This window comes from Melospiza melodia, chromosome 1, assembly GCF_035770615.1.
Source record: "Melospiza melodia melodia isolate bMelMel2 chromosome 1, bMelMel2.pri, whole genome shotgun sequence".
In the NCBI taxonomy this organism is placed as follows: domain Eukaryota; kingdom Metazoa; phylum Chordata; class Aves; order Passeriformes; family Passerellidae; genus Melospiza; species Melospiza melodia.
This window is the reverse complement of record NC_086194.1, coordinates 85,227,828-85,252,473: the sequence shown is the minus strand read 5'-3', so window position 1 is coordinate 85,252,473 and position 24,646 is coordinate 85,227,828. Positions and strand designations below refer to the sequence as shown.

General features: G+C 42.6%; 1 protein-coding gene across 11 annotated transcripts in view; it reads left to right on the top strand.

The window, feature by feature from the left end:
* ATXN1 (ataxin 1) overlaps nt 1-24,646 on the top strand; it is a 342,349-nt gene that overhangs the window by 107,330 nt on the left and 210,373 nt on the right. For 6 of the 11 annotated variants that reach the window (XM_063160305.1, XM_063160296.1, XM_063160314.1 and 3 more), the window contains exons 1-2: nt 13,249-13,353; nt 18,696-18,815. The gene's annotated coding sequence lies outside the window, so the exon portion shown is untranslated. Of the gene's footprint in view, nt 1-4,169; nt 4,233-11,634; nt 11,765-11,985; nt 12,268-13,248; nt 13,354-13,513; nt 13,564-18,695; nt 18,816-24,646 lie in introns of those variants that run through there. The other 5 variants (XM_063160323.1, XM_063160242.1, XM_063160269.1 and 2 more) reach the window with 4 other exon arrangements.

The window sequence follows — 24,646 nt, the reverse complement described above, 5'->3', positions numbered from 1 at the left end:
TATTTGTAGAAGATGAATATATTGCTTTTTCTTTTTTTCTGCCTCTTTATTTCAATGTTAGGAGGTAAATTGTATCATTTTCATTATCAATGCAGCTCAGAAAACCATCTGTTGCTCAAAGACACCAGGATCAGCAGTCAGCCACCCTCAAAGTAAGCAGCTGTAAATCTAGAGTGACTATACTTTCTAAATGCAGAGAGGCTTTTACATTAATCTCCTGGACTTGCTGAGTAGCTGGTACAGTGCCCAAACACAAGTAAACTCAATTAGTAAAAATAGACGTGATGTGGCACTTCAATATACAGTGTTTAAGCATGTGTTCTGCAAAGCAGAAGTGCTCTGTTCAAGTCCCAGGTACTCTGCTGTCCTGTTCTGCACATGTGATTCAGTTATTTTCCTGGTTGCCAAATACCTCATAAAAAGCAGTAGCACTGTTCTGTTTTCACAAAGATGCAGTACTGCTGTCATTTACACAGGTGTGGATCTGAAGAAACTCAGGCAACTTTTTAGGACTCTGGATGTTCAGCAGCTCTGAAAAATTGCACTTTGCAGTTGTCGCTGGAAAGCTACTGTGCAAACCAGCTTTAATGTTCTTGTGTTTTATATATGCAGAATTACATGAAACATACTATTACAAGCAAATAAGAAACATTTGCAAGAAACATACTTTCTGGACCTTTGTGAAACAGGGTGGGTCTGGGTACATTACTTTGCAACGTAAGACTATGGGCAAGTTTCCTTCTTTACCTCCTTTAGCAATATAGCAGGCTACACCTCCTTTTTTATGGCAAGCTGATCAAAGTCAATTTATTCAAGTGCAAGTTCTCTAAGATCCCTGTGCTCCACTGTGTAACAGAAGGGCTTAGGTCTGGGTGTGGTGTTCTTGACCTTCTAGTCTTTTGTCTTTCCAGCCTGTTTTGCTTCCTCTGTCTGCCCAGTTTTAGCCAGAAGAGTGATCTAAAGAGACCCTGTTTGTTTTCCGTGCACATTATGATAGGCTGTCATTGTGTAACAACATACAGTATGCAGGATAAAACACCCTGCTTATTATAGTGTAGTTAAAAGGCCTGTCACTATTTCCATTTCAAATTCCTATTTTCAGGAGTTTACTACTGAGCCATAAAAAATTGCAGGCAGGAAACTTGGCAGTCACATTCCCAGCCTAAGAGCAAATGCTTTAACCGAGTTTAAATAAATAAATTAATTAATATTAATGGCATGTGCTTCCAGCATGCAAAAGAAAGGAGGTTTTATTATTGTTTTGTTTGTTTTATCCTTGAAACAAACGATGACGATCAAGGAGGGTATTTACATACCAACCACTCTTACACAAGAGTTATACACCAGACCATGAGCAGTGTTACCAAGTGATGGAGGTGCCTATCTAGTGGTCATTCCTAACTCTCCTAAAAAAAATATGAAGAAAAAAGGGCTATTAATCAATGCATATAAGGTATTAATTCCTAAATATTGGGAAGGACAGAAAAGAGTTGTAAATCATAAATACTTACAGTGCTAACAAAGCACAGTTTGATAACCATTCTGGGCGAGAGTGAAATTCTTTGGGGTTAGCTTAAAACGAACAAACATCAAAGAAAACCAAAGAGTAACACTGCGGACTTGAAGAGTTTGAAGGAGAATAACTAACAAGTGAAACATTTGAAGGGTAAATGTATTTTCAGTATATTTTTAAATCTAGATTTTAATTATACAGCCAAATATTCAGAGTTTGAAGTCTTGAAATAATTAAAAACCAATTTTTGGTCTGTTGTGCAGATAGCAGGCATTTCAAGCTGGCAAATTCTTCAACCTTATCTTTCTGTTCATTGAAGATTTGAGCACTAGAGGGAATCTAGGAACTGGTGACCATAAACTACACTAGTTTAATGTGCTACTAAGGGAAAGCGCCACTACAAGAGTAACAGATTCAGAGGAAGCAATATACTGGAACTTAAGTCATTAATTTAACATTTTGGCTAGTAAGAAGCATTAAAAATGTGAACCTGTCAAAGGCAAATCCTCAGAAAGCAAAATAAATAGGGAGAAGCAGGTTCTTCAAGAGTAAAAGGGGCTTGGTGGTTGTTGGAAATTTTTCTTTCATTTTGTTTTCAGAAAATTATAATTTTTGTAGGTTAAAAAAAGAAAACACTGTTATTTCACCTTTGGAGAAATCTACCTTTTTGTCCCATCAATTGTTTGCCATTTCTGAAAAGTCAGCTGGCCTCAAAACTGCAGCCTTTTCTCAGGAGGTAACCGTTCTGAGAGATAAGTCACATAATGGAGTATTTCACTGCATCATTTACTGCAGACAGCATAACCTGTGTGCCTATGCTGTAAACTGCCTAGGGAGGAAACTTGGGCCTTATATAACTGACTAGAGCATCTAGTTTGAACAGGAAAGGGGTGCTGATCCACATTTAGGGATCTGGGGGATTATTAGAATCTAAAATAAAAAAGATTTTAGAAAATCACCAAAGTAAAAATTTTTATTTCCAGCTACAAGGAGATTTTGTGATCTCATTGGCGAGACCTTAAATGTGTGCAAGGTTGAGATAAATGTGTCTTAGTTCAGATAAATGTTTTTGGAGGCCAGACAATGACTCCTGTACAAGTTGAGCCTTTTAGGGACAGTTGTAGAGCCTGCAAGCTACTCTTCTGCAATTTTCAGGATGATTGCTACAAGGGACTCGAAGAAACTCTTCAACTTGGCAGTGATTCATGCTGAGCTAAAAGCTTCTGGGAATGTTCCTGGGAACCTCTGATACTCTGAAGAGACTCTAACGAGAGACAACAGTGGTGCTGGGATGCTTGCCCAGATGATAAACTATGCAGGAATTTCTGTACAGCTGATAAACTCTGCTCAGGACCCTGTGAAGTATATACATTGTGTAACAATACATGTAGGCTCTCAGAAGTACCCTTGGGGGCAGCAGCCACTGGTATTCAGTAGTCACAAGGTCTGTCCCCTCTGCTCCCTCCTCCCAAAGTGGGTACCTGCTTTGACTCAGAGTTGTTTGAGGAATTGCTTTCCCTTTCCCACCCACGCCCCCCTGCTCCTCCCAGCTATGCGTTTTTAACCAGCAGGGGGAAACAGGAGGGCTCAAGAATTAGAGGACTTGTGTATATAGAATACATGATGAAGATTCTGCAAAGAATATATCCTATCATATAAACATGAAAGAGAAAAAAGGCTGAAGTTGTAGCACAGCAAGGCTCTCAAGGTCCCTTAAATATGACTTCAGTTTGCGAGATTTTGGGGTGTATTAAGAAAAAATATGTTTTGAGCTGTTTTGGGAGATGGATCACTATGGAGAGGAGGGAGGTGGTGGTGCCTCCATATGCAACTGTCATGCTTACTGCAAAAGCAGCAGCATTCAGGGAATAGCAGGAAAAGCAATTGTACTGAGGGCAGAAGTGATTGTGGCTGAGACTCTCTCTGGGCTAACTTGCTTTACCAGCAGGCAAAGGGTGTTCATCTGTGCAGTTATTGCAGGGTAGCTAGTGTCCTGTAAATCCACACCCTTGAATGCTTCACTAAAACATGCTCATGAGGCCATACCCTCAAGCACAAAGCTCACTTTAAATGTATGATTCAGAACCATTAAGACAACGGGACAACTTGTACACCTTAAATTAGACACCAAGTTTACACACCTAGCTGAAGATGGGCCAATTGAGAGAAAGAAATTACTTAATATCTGTGTCCTAAGAAATGAGATATATCATGGAAAGGGGAGAGACATTAAATGGCAGGAAAACCATCTGGCAGTCTCACTTTTTTAGCATGGCATATTTTTCAGACCTATTATGCATATAATTGTGTGAAATAATCTGAGTTTGGTGGGAGATGTCCCATCAGTTCTGATTTTTTACACAGGAATGGACTGGTTGACAAAGGTAGTTTATGAAATGGTAAAGGTTTTAGTCGGCATGTGTTGCTAAACAAGTATGAAAAAAATGTAGATAGAACCATGGGTTTATTTTTGTTTACATTACTACTGTTTTCTCTTGTCCTTGATATGTGGAATTGTTGCTTTTCCAAGTCCTTGGCTAAGCCTTGGGAAAAGAGAGCATTCTGTATTGCTTTTATAGTAATAATACTTGTACTTCTCAGTGTCACCACTGTTCTGTGGAATAAAAGGCCAATTTTTACTATCACTTTTTTACAGGCAGAAGAACAGAGAGAGTGCAGATGTCTCAGGACTAAAACCAAGACAGGGACTCAAAACCAGGTAAGAATTGCAGCAGAAGCAGTGAAGACTTTGACTGCTTTTGGCAACAAGCTTTCCAGCTTGGAAGAAGGGGGAATATGAGAGAGGGCTGCAAAGATCTGTGTAGCATTGAGAGTATGGGTAGGGACTGGCCATTCCCTGTCTCAGTGCAAGAGCTAGGAGCACTGAATGAAGCAGGCAGGATGAGGGGATTCTTCTTGAGTCAAGGACTTAACCTGTGCAATGTGACATAGCACATACCTACAGTTCACAGATGGTGATGGAGAAGACAAATCTTAGGAGATAAATCCACTGAGGGTCACTAAACGGGCAGAAACCACATTCTCCTCAGGAAGTTCCTTAAGCTGAAAGTAGTGGGATGCTGGATAGTACGTGGATAAGTAGTATATAATGCCCATGTCTCCCTAAGCATCTGCCTATGATCACTGCTGTCCTATGGCCACTGTGGGGCCATTCTTATGTCCTCTTGCACAAAGAAGATGAGAGGATTCCCAAGACAAGAGGAAATGGCCTCAAGTTGCACCAGGGGAGGTTGGAATTGGATATTAGGAAAGTTTTTTTTTTTACAGAAAGGGTTGAAAAGAATTGGAACACACTTCCAAGGGAAGTGGTACAGTCACTATTCCTGGAAAGTATTCAAAAAATGTATGGCTAAGGCATTGAGGACATGGTTTCATGGTGAACATGGGGGTGGTGCTGGGCTGATGATTTGGACTTGATGATCTTAAAAGTCTTTTTCATTCTATGATTCTATTTAATGATTCTGTGATTCTGTGAGAGTATAAGCTGTGAAAACTCTGTAGTGGGAAACATTCCAGCACTAGGGTCTCTTGAGTAGGAAAGCTGGTCGTGAGATGGTCCTGCCTCCAAGGTGTCCACTCCATTCTCTTGGCTATATTTGACCCCATGACAAAACAGTCAATGAATGAGCAAACCTGTCCATGTGATAGAACCTACACTTCACAAGAGTTTGAATGTTATGATCTTTGAAGAGGCCCTGAGGCAAAACCCCACCCACATTAGAAGAAGACTGGAGATGAGCTTTCAGCAGGCAGGTGTTTCTAGTCTACCTGGTTGCCCAGGAAAGTTCCTTTTGATAAAACTTCTTTCACGCTGTTGTGCTTTGCTTGTAATTGCTATGTCTCAGGGCTTCTAGAGCTTTGAATGGGTATCTTTCATTACCTTAAATATAAATAAATTGATAATATCATATGAGGATGATATGAGAGCAGACAAAGGATGGGTCAAGCAGAGTAAGACAGGCACAAATGGGAGTTCTGAGGAAAAACTGGGTAGGAGGAAAGAGAGACACATGATATGACATCTCAGTCAATCTGAGAACCTTTTTTGTCATAAGTAGAAAGGCCTCTGCTGAAGAGTAATGAGAACATGAGGATCAGGCAGATCTCTGAGGGAAAGATGCTGCCTTTGTGCGGTAAGAATTCAAAGTGATGCCAGTCTAGTTATAAAAGGGTCTGCACAAGCTGAAATAGCTCTGCTTCAATGTCGTATCCCACCTCAGACCTCCTGTCACTTTTCCCAGGACACTGGTTTTTTTTAAACTCTGGAGTTTTAGGGTTCTGGGGGCATGTACCTGCCACCTTGCAGAAGAAACATGAAAAATACCCTGTCAGCTTGTAATTGGATAAATTGAAGGCAAATGTTTACCATGCTCACTTAGGTTGGTCAAAGCCTTGCAAGGTGGAGGAATTCCTACCCTCCAGGCATTACACTGTCATGACTGTTGTTCATCTCTGCCTGGTGATTTTCCAATTATGAGTCAAATATGAGGGGATATAGCAATTATTTCATACCAAAATTATCCCATTTCAATTTTGGTTTGATGTTTAGGAACTATTCAAATCTTCATTACTGTGCACCAGGTGACTGCAGTTTTTTGCTATATGATACCTTTTGAAAATAAAGAAATACAGCTCTTTCCTATGCAGATGATGCTGGTATTTGAGAACCATTACTGTCTTTCCGTTTAATGCTGTCTTAGTTACTAGTTTTCTTTTTGAAGAAGATACAGATACAAAATAACTTTGGTCTTGAACATTACGCAGCTTGCCCTTCTCGCTGTCTTGAAACCAAGGCATGAGCCCAAACTTACCTATATTGGATGAGTTTGGTATACCAGACTTCTGAATTTGCATGACAGCTTTGGGGGCAAGGCCTGTGCGTATCGTATTTTGTGAAGAGGCAGAGACAGTAAGAGTTGAAAATAGCTGTCATTATAAGTTGTGCATTTTCTCAACAAAACATAAAGATTTTTAGCATGTGAACCAAAAGAGGAGGCTTGGCAGCAGCATTGAGCACAGCGGCTCTGGAAGTCTGGTAGGTCGATTATCCATGAGGTAGGAAGGATTTGTTCAATAGACCAGAACAGCTCAGTTGGGGCATTAAAGGATTTAGGAGTCAAAAATCCTTTTTTTCAATTTCTGTGTCTGTTCAAACAGGTAACCAGTCCATTCTAGCCCATTCCCTTCCTCTCATAAAAACTCATGGCACTTACCAAAACCTATATAGCATTGATCAGAGAGACTAACAGGTTTTGGAAACCACAGTGCCTTATATGTGGGTAAGACATTTTAAGAAAGGTCCAGAGATATTTCCCAACTCTAGGTGTTTACAGAGTAGATGCTAATCTAATCTGTCTAGACCATAACGCCCTTAAGAGACAGAAAAAATCCTGGGAAGTGAACTCCCAGATAAGTCTCTGTACCAGGTATGATTTAAAGGGATGGGACAACATGTGTCTCTTACAAGGCATGTGGTCTCTAGCTGCTCCCTGCTAGCATCTGAGAGCCCTCTCCCAGACAGTGGCTGGCAAATTCTCCTGAACGTTGGTTGAATGTTAATCCTTGTTAACAGTACTGCCTTGACATCCCTGGAAACAAAGCATTTCTGAAGAGTTGTGCTTCCCCTCTGTTTTCTGCTGGTGTACTTTGACCCCAAGATGAAATGATCACTTCCAGGAATAAGAGAGTTTAGTTTCCATTTGTGCTTGGCCCTTCTGCTCACACCAGCCATCTGGGTAGCTGCAGTGTCAGGGGAGATACATAGAGGCCAGGACACAGATTGAGACCTCAGATGGCTGAAGAGCACTGGCCATAAAGCGCAGTATTTATTACTTGATAAGTGCCTAGACCAGTGAAGAACCCCTAGAGAAGGGCTGAGCACTTTTATTTTCCACTGCTTGCCACAGCTTATAGGGCTAACTGTGGCTATGGTCCATCCTGATGTGGTCACTGGTAGGTTAACAGGTCTTCCCTTCAGAGCAGGGACCTGTAACTGACTGACCTCTTATTCAAAAGACTAAATCGGACTCGATTTTGAGACTTTAGAAGAATCCTAACTTTTCTTAATTCCCACATGAATTGCTTTGCCCAGTTTTAAATAAGCAACAACAAAAATACAGTATCTCATTTCAGATCTCCATCTAAGGATCTATTGTTTCTTTAAAGCCATTGAAGCTATTGTTATTTAAAGACAACTTGATTGCTTCTTTTAAAAAATCAAGATAATTATAAGGTAAACATTTTTTAACCTAAATATCCCATTACCTAAACTGTAAGGCATGACAAATAATGATTTCTTCATCACCCTACAATCCTCACCTAGCCACAGTGTAATAAAACAAAAAAAGTTAATGGCAGCCTTTCCTTTGAATTCCCTTGCAAAGGACCACCATTTTAGACTATAAGATTTCTCTCTTTTGAGTCACAGTGTAGTACTACATACTTGCTTAGTTTTCATGACTGCTTTACTCTCCTTTCACTAAATGTTAATTTGCATAAGATACTTGTGGCTTTAAAGAGACAGCACTGGCTCTCTGTGTCTACCAATCTAATTTCCTTGCATCTGAAGGTAATCACAGAGTTCTGGAGAACATCATCAACAGGGATGTTTTGACAGGGAATACATTCATTTTTAAGTGAATACACAAAAATTAGAGACATTAGTCATATTTTGTTATGTTCACACAAGTGACACTTAAAGATATAGTCCAAACACATTATTGTTCAGATTATGTACATTTTTAACTTTCCTGAGGAAAGCATACCTTAATTAGCCAGCTGTAATCCAAATTATAGTTTCTCATTTATTAAAACTGTAAAAATACCTTAAATCAGCTGCATATGTCTGAAATAATAACAAAAATAACAGCATTAGCAAAAATTATCTAATGTGAGAGAGCTGTAAATAGATAGGAGGTGAATTGGACAGTCAGCGGATTCTGAGTTGGAATAAAAACATCTTACTTAAGCCAAAAACATGGCAACCAATATTTTCTGTTATAAAAATATTTGAGATTAATTTAGTTTTATGAAAGCTGTCAAAAGCTGAAATTAATAGCAGAAGCTCTCTGTTTATTTACAAGCCAATACTATACCTGAAGAGTAAAGCGAGGCACCTTACGAGCAGTGACAGCAAACCTTTGATTGTATTCAAAAATCCTTTATTCTGGTGGATAAGAATGACCTGTATGTTCATGTTCTCTCAGAGTAACCTCTGCCTTGATAATGCTTGCCATTTGAGCAAATGGTATGACAGGCCTGTGAGGTGGATTACTACTGTCCACTAGAGGCTGTAATGAGACCAACAATGTCATTTTATGACAGATTGAAGATCTGAACTGTAACGATCAATAATTGTGAGATTACTTTTCACACTCAATACAACGTCAATCACTGCATTTCCCTGAATGTTAGTGTTTTAAAAAAATCCAACTTATTATGCCTTCTTCCATTTTTTATAAGTACTATTAATTGTATCAAACATGCTGTGTAGATGGCACATTACAACTAGTGAATTGAAAAACAGTTTCTTCTAGACAGTATGCATCTTGCATGCCAAATTGTTTAGTATCTTTCGGTCAGATTATATTCTTCTGGGAGTCCTATCAGTTTCAGCACATCACCAGCAGTAAATGAAAACGCTTGGGTCTATGTGGGTTCTTGTGTCCCACTCACTTGCCTTCATCAGCACCTTGATGTTTTGTGGAATCCTTTGTGCAGGGAATATATTGAGGCCGAGCATAGGGCAGGGGGGCTGCTGAGGCACAAGGACATCTTGTGACATGGTTGCATATCCTGTGTGTTAGGCCATGTTCATAGAGGCATAGTCCCCTCATCCCTCGTCTGTTAGTGCAATCAACATGTATCAAGTCAGAACAGAGGTGAGAGTGGCTTATGAACCTGACGTGGCTGGTGGCAGTTGTGGCACTTCCCAGAGCCATGGGTTAAGTGCCTCCTGGCTAAGGAAAGCACTATTGCTTTAACTTACAGTGCACTTACATTGTGGAGGTCTCTTTTCTACTTTGAAGCAGAAACATAGACAAAGATGTAAAAGCCCAGAGTATACAGTGTGGCAAAAAATGAGGGTCCTGAGGCAAACACTATAGCCACAGAGCGGAGGAACACACAAGCCTCTTACATGAGCCTGCTGCAGAAGGGAAAGTTGCCCAAAGCTTGCTTCAGCATGAATGTGGCTTCTCTTTCTCTGTGTGTGCCACACCTCTTGGCAAGGTGAATGTTTGAGAAGGAAAGATTCCTTTCTCCTGAGGTAACACTCTGTACTACTGGAATAAAAAAGGTGGCAGACAGAATGCCTTGTACTCTGAATTGAACCTTGATGATGGGTTTTCAGTTTCTCCAGGGCTTTCACTTGATTTTCAGTAATCTCCAGTCTTTGTCTCTTTCCCTTGGTTCCTTTTATTAAATCAATGAACCTAACATTAGCTGGGTGAATACAATTTTGCTGTCTGCTTTGCTGCTTTAGATTCACTCTCTTGTAGGTACTGAGTGGCATATTTGTCAAGATATCTTGGCCTGTTGCTGCTTCTGTCTCAGATCACTGCTAGAACAGAAAATCGTGTTGATTTTCATAGTGAACCTGAACTAAAGATACAGGAGATGCTGTGGTAAAAGATCCTTATGTTTCCTAAAGCTAGCCTGTATTACAGTATCAACTCTTAAATCCAGAATGCCGCGGCTTACAATGTTATTAGTACGTTCTTTAGCAATTACCGTAAGCCAGTACAGTCCTTTATAGAAGGGACTCCTTTGCTGATCTGCATAATGGCAAGCTGAGTCCTAGGGTATTTTGCATCTAGACTCTTAATGCTAGATTTAATTTGCAGCTAAAACCTAATGCTAATATAAAAGGGACACATAGGAGGTATACTTGCTAGGAATCTGGTACCTTGGAGCTTATTGTCACGGCAAATTGGTACAAGCTGCAATAAACAGCTTGATCTGGATGGCCATGTTACATGGAGTGCACATCTCAGGCCTTTCTGAGGCCTGGGACCCCACAGCGTCCTGCTCCTTGGAGCTGGCATGTAACAGCCTTTGGTATTTATGCAACATTCTCTTGCAATGTCCTTGGTGTGGGGAGGGGCCTCTGTACTCTAACTTCTCTTCCTGATGCCAAAGCAGAGAGTGAATGGCTTCTTATGGGCTGCTGTTGGTTTGCATACAAGCATAGCATCCCACCCTTTGCCTGCATTCATCCTATTAATTGCTTTCATAATTTGTTTTATTTCTTTAAGTTGTACCTAGCTTAGTAAGTGATTTTTGGGGGTGTGGGGGGTTGTTTAAAAATTTTTTGATATGAAGATCAGACTGAGACAGTCCAGAAGGAAAATATTTTCTCTGTTTTGCATCTCTGCCTGTTGCTTGCCCATCACTGTAGTTTGCAGACACCTGCGCTGAGGGAAGTAAGAGAGTAACACACTGATGTTGGAGTGCCAGTGGAATGTAAGTTGCCATAGTTGGTGGGGGTGGCGGGGGGGATGTGGGGAAGTTCAGGAGTGGCTCCCGGTGGTCTGCAGACAGCTGGGAGAGATGCAAAGGGATCTTTGATGAAACCAGTGCTGAGGAATCCAGAGGGAGTTAGTACCCAAACATGCGTGGTTCAGCCCTGCCTGTCTTGTAGTTCAGTGATGGTATGAGTCAGAGTCTCTTTGGTCTGAATGAAGTGGAAGGTACTTTCTACAAAGCAACTCAAGCATATGCCAAGGATCCGGATAAATAAAACTAATTCAGAAAAAGGGAGTGGGATGCAGGCTCTTGCTCTAAATCACTTCACAGTTCGCCACAACAGAATGCAATATGGCATCTTAAATAAAATCACCCTCTTCTGACTCTCGCAGAGGCTGCTTCAGAGCATTCCCTGGTTTCCAGCAGTTTTATTTCCTCCCTTAGAGAGACAGACCAGCCTTGACTGAGCAACCGATTTTCATGCATCCTTTAAACCAGCATTCCCTGCCTTTTCTGAAGGACAGCACACGTCGCTAGCTGTCTGTTTCTTCCCCCTTAAACAATATAGGTTCGGGGTTGGGTTGGTTTTTTTTTTCTTTTTCCCCTCCCCATCTCATTTCTTTCCGCCTGCAAAGTGATTTGAGAGCCCCGCGACGCAGCCTGCTACAGGAGCGGGGACTTCTCTGGAACACTGGCGTGCGCAGGGGTTAAGCCCACCGTAGAGAGCCAGCCTGGCCTTCGAAGTGTTACAAGGGGAGGGAGGAGGTAAGTGTCGAGGCGAGCCCCCAGCCCCCCTGCTCGCCCCCGGGCAGCGTGCGGCGGCCCGCAAAGGGTTAAAGGCCGCCTTGGCCCGGCGGTGCCGTGCGTATGCAATAATCTGTGTGGCTCTCTTGGCCGACTGCCAGAGTGTTGCCTTGCCTCCTCCTCCCTTCTCTCCCCCCCCTTCCCTCCCCCCCCCCGCCCCCCCCGCCTTTTGCATGAAGTAGGATCCTTGAGCTGTTGCAGAGGCAGCCAACTGCTCCATATTTGGCTTCTATTACCCATTTACATGCTGGAGAGCGGAGAGGGAGCGAGCGCTGTACCGCAGACATCATTTCTACTACAGTGGTGGAGACATCCCGGACCTGTGTCACTGCAGGGGGAAGGAAAAAAGCCAAACAAACCAAAAGCAGACCCAAGCCCCGTGATCAGCTAGGACGACATTTGTGTGCGAGTCTCTCTCTGACCCCCCCCACCCCCGCCAACCCCACCTCCACTGACACTTTACAGTAAGTGGCTTTTTTTTCCTCCTCTGCTTTCTGCCTCCCCCCCACCCGCCCGCGGCTTCTTCCCTTGTTTAGACTGCAAACCGCCGGCGATTTCCAGCTGGAAAAACACGGGGCTGAGGGGGCAGGGGAGCGCGCTGCCCACCCCGCCGCGGGGCTGCAGCCCGCCTCGCTGCGGCCGCCCCCGGCCCGCCACGGCCCGGCCCGGCCCGCAGGCGCTGCCGCCGCGGGCCTGGCCCTGAGGGGAGAAGGAGGGAGAGGGGGGCGGCCGTGAAATGGCCGAGGACGCCGCGCAGAAAACGGAGTGGGGATGCGGGACACGGGAGGAAGCGGGGGCCCGGGGCGGCCCCGCGGCGAGAGCCGCTCGTACAGCCCTGCCCCCCCGCCCGACTCCGCTCCGCTCCTTCCTCCTTCTTCACCCCCCCGCCCCCTTCTCTCCCTCCCGCTTCCCCCCGGCCCGGGCGGGGTGTGGGTGGCCGCGGGGACGGTGGACATTTTGCGAGTCGCGGCTGCCCCCGGTGCGGCAGCGGCAGCGGCCTCGGGGTGTGTGAGACTGCGCGTGTGCTCGTGTGTGCGGGGGGGCGGCGTGCGGTGCCGGTGTGTGTATGTGTGTGTATATGTGTGTGCGTGCGGTGTGTGTGTGCGAGCGTGGGGGCTCTGGTGTGTCTGTGTGCGTGCGGTGCCGGTGCGTGTGTGTGTGCGGGGGGTGCGGTGCCGGCTGTGTGTGTGGGTTGCCGTGCCGTGCCGTGCCGTGTGTGTGTGTGTGTGTATGTGTGCGGGCGGGGGATGCGGTGCCCTGTGTGTGTGTGTGCGTGCGCGGCCGGCACGGCGCGGTGCGGGGGGGCCGTGCGGGGCTCGTACGCCGGGCGGACCCGGCGGGGCGCAGCGCGGGGCCGGTCGCCGGCAGGGCCGGTCGCCGCCACCGCACGGCGTATGTAGTACGGGGCTGGGCGGCTGCCGGAGGGTGAATGAAGCGAGGAGGAGGAGGCGGCGGCGGCGGCGGGGGAGGCGGCGCTGGCGCTGGGATGTGCCCGGCAGCAGCCCCGCTTCGCTTCACTCAGGGCCCAGGCCGGCTGCAGACGCCACCCGGTACTGCCGGGAGGGACGGGGCGGGAGGGATGGGGGAAGGGGGGCAGCGGGGCGCCGCCGCCCCGCTGCCCGCCCGCGGCTGCGGGGTCCGGCCGGCGGCTTCCCGAGGGGAAGCGGGGCAGGGGTTCCCCGCCGCCGCCCCGGGGCTCTGCTCGCCTCCAGTGGCGACCGCTGCCCTCCTGCCGCTCACCGATCCCCCGCTGCCTCTGGGTTTGCTTGGGTCGGGTGGGGGTGGTTGGGTTGCGGGGCTTTGGGGTTGGTTGGTTGGTTGTCGTTTGGGTTTTGGTTATTTGTTAGGGTTTTTTTTTGTTCGCGTATTTTTTTTTGTTTTGTTTTTTTAACCCTAAGGCATCGTAATTTACCAGCAAAAAAACAAATAAATGACCCCGTGTACGGTTGTGGGTGCTGAATCCGTCAGTGTGATTCCTGAGAATATATTAAAGTCTAAATTAAAGCGTGCTGGAAAAGCGTTAGCTCCTACTGTAATAGTAATAGCGATAATAATAAAATGACAGAATTGGGAGCGATTTACATGTTATTGAAGAGGAGGAATTACTGAAGAGTAATAATAGAAAAGAAAACAAGTCGGAAGCCCGTTATATAATGCACTGTGTAGACAACGAGAACGACAGGCTATTTTTATTTTGTTTACCGTATGCTGTGTAATAGGGACTCCTCTGAGCAGCATCTCTCCCCTCTAAGCCCGAACTCCAGATAGAATTGGGGAAAAATTTTAGGCATTTCTTCTACAACCAGACGAAGAAATCTAGGTTTGTAAAACCTTCCTCTTTACAAATGATTTCTGTGTACAGAACGGGAAGGGTGTGCAGGTAAATGACCTTTGCTGAATACCTTTTCCCTTTCATATGGTAAAGAAATTCATATTTTGTAAAGCAGCTTACACTTTAACCTTTAACGCTCATGGTTATGCATTTTATGCAGTAATGGTTACTTCACGCGTCAGATACGGTCGGGCATAGTGAGTTACTCTGCTGACACACTGATAAGTCAAGGACTTTTAATTTCAGTTTCGAATGAAACCGTCCCCTGAAGGAAAACCCCGGCTTCATGTTAATCTATTTCTGTTCGAGTGATAGAGACGGTGCAGTTTTATCATATGGAGCAAGGGTTATGAATGGGGGAGAGGGAAATTGAGAATGGCCAGGGAAAATATTGCGCCGTAGTTATTTTTGTGATGCTGCAGGATAATAGTAGTAATTGTACGTTACTGCGCCTAATTTGTTCGTAAAACCGGCCCGGCATTGTGCGGGTAGCAGCTGTTTTGAAAGGGTGGCTGTAATCTCCTCACTTTTTACATAAGGCAGAGGTCGATAGGTTTTCCTCCGTGCTCGGCTGTCTGTCTGTCTCTCTCATCATGTAGCGACATGTCAGCGGTGCAGGCTTTCAGCGCGCTTACTCCAGCCCTGATCAGTCATGTAATTAGATCAGGCTGCCATGGTAACAGACGGGATTCTCCGTATTCACCGGCCAGCCAGGTGCGTGTGTGGCTGCCGGGCGACCCAGCGGGCTACCGCCAGCCCTGCGTGTGCCGCCGTGGTGGCGTGCGGCCGGCGCGGCCACCGCCTCGGGCTTTCCGAAAATTGAAAGATGCCGGCGGTGGGTTCCTAATGGCCGAACTTCTAGGGAAGGGTGTTCTTTGCCCACTGGAGTGTCAGGCAGATGGGACCCTACGTGGCACGCTTAGCAGGTCAGCCAAATCATCAGTTCCACTTGCGTGTGTTACTAGCAACTTAATGAAGGTGTGGTACTTCGTAAAAACGCTTTTGGCTTATACAAGCTCGCATGAAAGTTTTTTCAGAGTTTTCCTTTTTTTTTTTTTCTTCCTTCTCTTCCCCCCCCCCCCCCCCCCCCCCATCCCCGTCTGTCTGTTTTAACTGTTTGGTGGCTATAGCAGTGTTTGCTAACAGTTCCCATTCCAACATTCTCATCATAGGCCACAGGGTTGTTACTCTCCACTCCTGTACTGTACTTTACACCCTGTGGCTGCTGAGATGAAAATTGGTGATACTTGATGTCAGTATTGTCACTCTGGGTTTGTTGAAGACTCCTCATAGTTCTTAGCAAGGTCTAGGCCCTTCTGTGTGTTAGGTGAAAGCTGACTGCAGTTTCTCATGATAAAAATAATTCTTGCCTCAGCAAAGACTTTGTTTCTAGTATGGGTGTATATTTTGCATTTGTGCTCATCAAAATATTATAGCCATAGAGCAGGAGACTTTCTGACACAGTTTATAACAGCGTCAAAGAATATGTAATATAATTAGCTTTGAACTGCATGTTGCTCCTAAAAACGTTTCACCAAGCAGTGTCTATTTGTCTTCATTCTCATTGTTTGAACATGACTCTTTTAAGCCATTTTTCCATAAATGTAGGTATAATTTTTTAAAAGCACTAAATTTGGCACTGTGTTCTAATGTCATAAATCTGGAGTAACTCCAGGGGATGGGATTGTGAGCCACTTACATGGGTGTATATCTCAAATAACTCCATTTATTGGATTCAATCCAGGCGTGTAGTAGGGTAACCAAGCTCAGAAAGTGATCTGCTGCATATCACTGTTATTTTCTCTATATTGCTTTTCATGGCAAAAAGCACTGTGGGCTTAAATAGGATTTTTGCCTGATTAAGGAGCAGCATTAAGTGTCTATAGAAGTGGGTAACACCCCTACTCCTGTCACTAATCTTGGGTGCACTGACACTAATATTGAACTTGGCCCGGAGGATTTTGTGTCTCAGTGATGAGAAATCATCAGCACCCACAGCTCCTGAGTGTTTGTAGTACCAGGCTGGAACATAAAGCAATCCAGAAATATCTCAGTAAAACAGATATTTTAATCACTCTGATGGTAAAGCACTGGAGCTGGAGGAGTAGGCAATGAGAAATGCCTGTTGGTGGTTCAGCTGTTGTGGCGACAGGCAGTGGCAGTCTTGGGTTTGGTGTGGTGAGTTTGCAGGTCTCAGCCTGCCTGCTGAGCAGGAGTGTTTCTTCTTGGAGGGGTGAGGGGACAGGGTATTTGCAGGCAATTTCCTGCACTGAAGTGCAACTTCTCAGTGCCTCAACTAACTTGCCCTTTTGGTTAGGAAGGAATATTCTCTGCTTGGTGCGGCCGCCTCTGTTCTGAGGAGTCGTCTTGAAACAGAAGAGCTTGTTAGGAGGACTGGCTGGAGAGAGTGGAATAGTCATGAGCAAGATAACTCCTGTAGTGTGAGCCTTTGTGTGCTGCATGCTGCTTATACATATTTTATTGTAAGACAAATTACCTGTGTGACTAAGAGTGTTAAAAAGTAATTATTTTCAAAAAGGCAATATATACATAGTTGAAAAAACTTTTCTGAAAAATAAACAGTGCAACTTTGCTTTTCTAGTCTGATTGGATCTATTTAGAAAGGTTGAAAAAACTAGTTTTGTTTTAAAAGACATTTGCAAGATACATGGAATTTCACTTAACAATTTTTTTTATGTAATAGATCCAGTGGCCTAGTTTCCCATTAATTAAGAAAATAGACACTTGAATGCAGTCACCTGAAAAGCAACTAAAGATTTAAACATTAGAATTTTAAAGTAATTGTTTTAGTAACATTGTCTAGTGAAACAAAATCAAGGCCTAATTTTTCCCCTTGCTGAGGTTTAGCAGCGCATCTTAGCAGATGACAGTCAGGATTGTCATTGTTCATATGCACACTGCTTTTGTTGTGGTGTACTAATTGAGGGGGAAATGCAAGGAAAAAAGTGTGGCAGGCTGTAAAGGAAGTGCTTGTCAGGGTTGCATAGATGGTCTTGAAGCACTGGCTGGCTGCAAACCTACTCCAGCGTGTGAGCCAGCTGCCGGTGGTGATGCTTGAGAGAAGTCAGGCTGTGTGACAGCCTCAGCTATAGCCACACAGGTTGTGAGTGATTTGCTTGTTCTGGAGAACTGTGCGGGTATGATGTGTACAATTCAGAGAGTGCAGATAACAGATTTAGTTGTAGGTCTCTTCTGAGACTGCTGTAACCAACTCCGCGTTAACAGATAAAGATATAATTAGGACAAGAAAGAGAAGTATGGCAGGCTTGGCACAGGTAAATATTTCATTGCAAAGGACTGACTTGCTATATTCCAGTGACTTCAATAGCCTAAGCTTTGCAAAGTGAAAATCCCGTCCTCATCCTTTCATTTTACTTTTAAGCAAGACTCCAAATGTGATAAATAAATAAACAGGTATTCGGTCAAAGGCACTGTATTTTGAAGTCTTATTCAGTAGTTCACATTCTTTATATGAGAAAATTGAAGATTTTTACATGGTTTTGGCTGAGGTGATGCATGACTAACATTTTAAAATGTAAGAAACTTTGCAGATTCCTGATTTCTGCAAAAAGACAAAAACTAGATCCATGACCGTAACTCCTTTTTGATCTCAGTGCATGTGCTGGGAATGTAATGCTTCATGGCTTTTTTTTTTCTTTCAAAGCTGTAGTCTGAAGTGGTTGTACAACACATGCAAATCTGTATGTGTGCATTGGTCCCAGTCTGCAAAGTTACTTTAGTAGATGTCCCAGTGAGGGTTTTGCTGAATGAGGATTGATTGAAGAACCTATCTAGAGTTAAGTATGCGTGTAAATCCTTTCCTAAATAGGAACAAGTAAGTATGCTCATAAACTGAAACAACAGAAATGATTCTCAGTGAGGGAGAAATGGTCCCACTAAATCCTTTTATTGTACCAAGGGTGATAAAAATATTTGGTGAGATTCCAAATGAAAACCCCAAATGTATTTTAGTAGGTGATGTCAGCAGAAGTTCAGTGCTGGTTCTTCATGATTTTGCTGAGCAAAATCACAGAAAAAAATGAAAAAACTACATTGTTAAATTTTTTTTTGTTTATATTTTTTTGGGAATTTACAGTAATAGGCATCAACTGTAGCATGCCACCTTTAATGACAAAATAGTGTACAAGGTAAAGGCACATTTCAATGGGTGATTATTTTTCACCTAGTAGTAGTAATTGCAGCACTACGTTTTCAGGATGCTACTGCATTTCTCAAATAAAATATATTCTGTTGGCAGTGAAGACAGTCATCTCCACTTGCTTATGATTCTTCACCTCATTAAGATCACATTTAGGAAAAGAGCACTCTGAATAAATGGGCTCTGCTCTCTACTGGATGAGCTCTGTCTGCAGAATTAAATCTATGGTTTATTTGTGCTTGAGTAATAGTAAAAGCAGCCTCTCTCGGTCTTCATTGGGATATCTTAGTGTGTTGTAAATGACTGTCAATGTTGACTATTAACTGTGTTTTTGTTTCTCTTTATTTTGGTTTCCATCTCCTCAACTCCTGGATCAACAGTCACATTGCAGGCCAAGCCAGATGGGCAAGCAATACAAGCTGTGAATTTATTCTTGACCCCGTAGGACAGTGACCACCATCAGTTTTTTCTTCACCCTACAGTTATGCACTGCCAATAAGGTGAGAACACAATGCTTTTTTTTTTTTTTCCTTCAGCAAGTGTACACTGTCTGCTCTGGGCTTTAGGCAAAGTGCACATCTTCCTGGTGTCTGTGTGATTACCTACCTGTGATAGGTTTGTACTTCCCTTGCCTGGCAGCAGAGGTCCTTGAGAAACTCTGCTCAGAAAAATTCCTTTAACTCTGGTGACTCAGTTCTGTGACTTACAGAACAGGTGGGTTCCAGATGGGTGGTTTTCTGCTCACCTGAGGTCAGAGTGTATTCAGTTACTGGAAGATGTTAGTATGAATGGAAAAGTTGGCAGACTTTGATTCTTGTTATAAAATGCCATGTGTAAAATTGAGTAAATCCTTCCTTCGCTTTTATGATAATTTTCAGGATTCCTGTTGCTTGTCGCCTGCTTGGCTTTTCCACTGTCTTGAGTTTCTTCTGTGCATTAAACTTTGTCCAGCATTAGAATAGTTCCCAGGATAATTAGTCACTACTGATGTATCTGTGTGTCTTTTGCTCTATTTTGAGGAATGCTTTCAGTTCTTCTGATTTTCCTCCCTGAAATGCTGTTGCCAGACAAGATTTAAAAGTGCACATGTATCAGTCTGCTGCTGTCCCTTTCCTCTCTCTCTCTTTCCCATATGGTTGTGGAAAATAACTTGAAAAGACCAAGTCCCAAGACTCAACAATTATACTGCCAATAAAAAGAACATAAATTTTTATTTTATTTCTTTAATCTGATTGTCATTAAGCCAGCCTGGTTTTTTGGACCTATTCTATGATTTTTAACTGCTTGGGATTGGCAATGCTGCTAATGCTTTAAGAAAAAAAAGATAAAGGGTCATAATAAAATTGCCTGTGTCTTTAAATAAAAGAAAATGAAAAATAGTTATTGGTTGCAGAAAACCAAAGGGTTTCTTTTTTAAATTTACAATCTGAAAGCATAATTACAATAGCACTCTTATTTATGTAGGGCTGATCAGAAAGTCTCTGTTGCAGAATAACTTCTTAATGTATACAGCATGTCATAGAAAAGTACACAGTGCATCATTTACATTTTACTGTGGCTGTGGGGAAGGGTGCTGTGTTTTAGAGGGAAGTTGCCTAGGCAAGTAGTTACATGCAAGGACAGGCCTGTTACAATTTCCGAAGGAGCTTGAATGGTGGGAGTGAGTGGTAACCACTGTAACTTCAGAGCAATAAGAGTTTCTGCAGAGTAAAAAACTACACAAAGTGCCCATGCACTGGCACACTTTGTCTTTCTATTTTGGAAGAGAACTGAATTGGTAGCAGCTGTTGACTTGGGACATCAGATAGAAAAAGTTTTTTGTTACGATGTTATCAGTTACACAAAACATTTAATTTTTTATTTTTTAAGATTAACTTGGGTTGTAGAAAAATGTGTTTAAGAAGTGATTACTGCTGGAAAAATGTATATATCTCAAGTAGAAGAAGTAGTTGTTTATAGGGCATTAGTCAAGTCCTATGAATAATCAGATTGTGTTACACACGATGTATTGCTAAGTCACCTTGGATATTTTAGCATCTGGTATTTTCTGCAATTGCATGAGAGACAATATACTAAATGTTAAACAAATATTTTAGATTAAAAATGTAACCTAGCTACGTCTGATAGGAGTATGGTACTAAAATGCTTGTTTTCCTATACCAGCTCCGCTTGAAGTTTAGTATTGTATCTGTGAACCTTCGATGAGGTTAGATTTGTTTTAACTTCTTATTGTTGGACATTTTAGTTACTGAGTTGGAGGTACCTCTGTTGACCTCATTAGTTCTTATTTTTTCTATGGAACAATCAAAATCAGGCCCACTGTATAACTAAATAAGTGAAATAAAAGTTATGGGATAGGCACTGTGTGCTTACAACTTTTCTCTGTTACTGGAGGAAACAGGCAGGAGCTCACAGCAGTAACATGTAAGAGAAACATGACGTGGCACTGTGCAGGGTGCAGCCACAGATAGAGCATTTCATACTCACGCTCATCATCTTTCTGGCTTTTGCATTTGTTTTGGGGTGAAGGTGGCAACTGCCCTGCTCCATTTTAGGCAGACCTGGGCTATGACCTTGGAGTCTGACTGAGGGAGAACATGGGACACGTTTGAAGGCATCCAAAATGCATCTCAGAAGCCGTACTTGAGGCCTGATGTCCCTGCATGTGCATTCATGGCTTCACTCATGTGAGGATTTGTGTGGTGTCAGTGGGTAACATCTTTGTTGTGTGTCAGCTGTCCAGGTGTGCTTACCTTCTAATTCAAGCAACATTTTCTGCAGAGCCAGCTAAGCATCTTGCCTGGATAAGGACATGGGTATTAGTAAAAGTAAAGCAAAAATAAATAAAAAGATACAGCTTTCTTTCTTTTTTATTTTTAGTTAATTTTAGCCTGCTCTCCAAAACATAGACTTATTGTTATTTGTTCAGAGCATGCACTGCCTCCTTCCACGTAGGCAAATGACTCAATGCTTTCTTTTATACAGTTGTCTTGAGAGGATTTTGCATGAGGTACTGGACATTTTAATAATTAAAGCGTTCTTTTTAATCTTTTTTGTTGTCGAGTCGCTTGATATTTATTAATCATAGTACTGGGATGAATTTACAGCTGCAGACCATTTGTAAGAAATTTTTTTTGGCTGAATTTTCAGTAAGTATGCCTGTATGCTACCTAATATAGCTAATTTTTACATAAGACATAATTTCTGTTTTATGCAGACTTCTGACTACCTCTCTCTGTAAACAGGCACAAGTCTGCCCTTTTAAAATACTTAATATTGAACATTAAAAGAACGAATCTGTCTCTGTATTACTGTGTGCAGTGGTAGCTTTTTGGTTTTCATATCAGGGTCCTTTTATCATAGCTGGTTTTATTTCTTCCCTTATGCTCTTTGTGAGGGCCTACAATATCTGTAGGGCTAAAAGAAGGTGGGCAATGGAGATTTCTAATGTTTTAAGTGAAAAGCACAAGTGAAATGGAGTTGTGAACTAGCTATAACTGGATAGTAATTAGGAATATTTTTTTTTAATTGTTTATATGCGAGCAACTAAAAAGTAAATTAAATGAAGTGATGTGAATGCTGATGGATGTCTTAAAAATGAGGCTTTGTGGTCCCCTCACCTCAGTGATAACCTTTCATGGTTTTCCCCTGTTGTTCCTACTGCAGATACTGAAGGCCTGCTGTCTGACTGATAGAAAGTTTCATAACATGGTCTGAAGTGTAAATGGCATGGAGTGCAGTGGTATGCCTGCATAAAAACACAAGGCTGACATTCATAATGTGATATAAGGCACTATCTGAGGTTTGATTTGCCTTCCAACTTGGTGTTTTTAAAAGGTGTATTTGCAAATGGAATGAGATTTGCTGTCCCACGCTCTGCAACTTGTTAGCATTCCTTTAAAAGTGTGGGCTTTTGCATGTTAGTGTGAGTAGATGGAGAACCTCCATGTGCTGGGGGTGAGGAGTGGTGAAGTGTCTGGATGTGCTGTGCAGTTGTGTGCAAGCCTGAGCATCTCTGTGTGCCCTCCTGCTGCCTCTCCCTTGGCTCTGTGTGTTGGGCAGGGGTGTGGTGCTGGGGTTTGCCTTGCCTTGAAACCAGGGCTGTGCTTTTGAAAGAAAGTTAGCCCTTGTTACTAGGGGTATAATTTTGGTATGAAATTAGCCCAGGTGGCAGCATCTGGATTTAAATGTGTCGGCTGAGGGGTTTCTCATGTTGAGACACTGTGATAGAGGCAAACCCTGAATTTGATAATTGCCTCTTTATTTTCTCATCAGTTACTTTTTTTGGAAGTAGCTGTAAACCTGACTTCAGGATTTACTGAGTCACTCCTTGTTTTATGAAAAGTACAGATGCCAAAATGTTCCTCACTTGTATTGGAGTGTGGCTGTGACTGTCACCACATTTTGCCTTGTACCCATGTGTGAACGCCTTTGTAGTTTTGTACAGCTAACATTTCTGTCAGGCCAGCTACTTGAAAGAAAGTCAGGCTTTAATGGAGAAGGATAATTACAAAAGCAGGCTTAATCCTCCTTTACTGTGTTTTGTGCTACTGAATATTTTCTCATTGGTGTAGCTCCTTTTCAGTGGCACGTGTAGCAGCTGACTAGAAAGTGATATTTTCAAACGTATATAATAATAAATGCATTTCTCCTCTTCCATAGCCCCTGAACACATTTTCTGCTTGGTACTGTGCTGTATTCATAGCTTTCCCCAGGTAGTCTGACAGCAAGTAGATCCAGAATGGTTTGAAAATTCAATATATTCAAGGGAAAAAATCCTAGTAGGTTATTGCGGTAGAAGAAGTTGTAGCTTTATTCTCCATGTACCACTAGCAGTTAAAAACCCATCACACTAATCATATGTACTGAATTTTTATTTACAGATTAGGAGGCTCTACTTTGACATATGACTAGCAGGGAAGCCCCTCCCTTTAACAGTTGTATGTCATCTGCTTCAGAGAACTAATTACTTGGCAATTCCCATTTGATAATTCCCTCTTTATTTTCTGATGAGTTACTTAACAGTGATGAGCTTGTTGAGCAGAATGCCGTGTTTAATCTGTGCTTCAGAAACTACTGTGTAGGCCTGGGGATATCATTGTTTCTGAAATGCTGTTTAGCCTTGCCATAGGAGCATTGAAACCACACTAAGATATGTGAACAGTTCACAGTTAATGATCAGTTGAATGTGAGTGATGTACAGCAACTGCCAAAAAATAAAGGAGGGGTTTACATTGCTGTTGCACTGAAGCAGGAAGTTTAAATATTGAATTTCTCAAAAGAACCCCAAGCACCAATCCTAATGTAATTTAGATGTTCAGAAGCAGAAGCTTATGTCAGAGATATACCTTCAATGTATCATTGATCTTCTTCACTGAAACAATCAATTTAATGGATTTTTTTTTAAAAAACCACTGTTTATTGTAATACCCATCTGACAGTTTAGCCGACTCCTGGTGGTTTTTGTGTTCTTTTAACATGAGATACTTTAGTAAGTTTTTACTGTGTTTTCTCTGCTGTTACCTGTCTTATTCATTCTTCTCCACTTCCTTTTCACATTCTTTTACTCCAGTGGCCACAGCAACCCTTGTTCCTGGCTGGAGAATGCATTAGAAGTCTCACTGCTAATTACAGCATCACAGTGTTTCTAGAGGGTTCCTAAGTTCAGCAGTGCTTAGCTACAGATTTATGGGGTGAAATGACATCAGCCTGCTCATGACAGTCATGGTAAGGTCAAAGTGAGTCTCCCTCTTGCAGATCAGGAGTCAGATGGGTCCTGTTCAGTCCCAGTGTCTCTGAAATTCAACCATGCTATTGAATTTGAATCCATTTTTTTTACTGGTTTCAGTGGAGAAAGGTTTGTAGATCATCTACAGTCACTTTGACTAGATGGTGGTATTATTCTACTGATACTGATACCTGAGGATTTCCACTGAGGCTGAGCCATTGCCATAAGCTGAGAATTGGGCTATTTTTTCCTTTATTAAATATAAATACAGTATTTTTTGTATTAGCTCACATGACATTGCATCATCAGGCTTGCTGCTTTATTAGATACTCACAATGATATCTCTTGCCCACTACTGGAAGCTGTGTAACAGGATTGTTTTATCAATGAGAAGAAACTCATTTGTACATAGTTACATGTGTTTTTGTGAAATTAATCAGGGGAACAGTAGTTTTATGAAACATATAATTCAGAACAGATTAATCTACTTTAATTGTGTTCATGAAATACACCAGCTATAAAATCTTTTGAAAGGAATATTAATCAAGTTGATCAAAGATGACTTGAATATGGAATTCAAATATGAACACTATTACAGCAAAT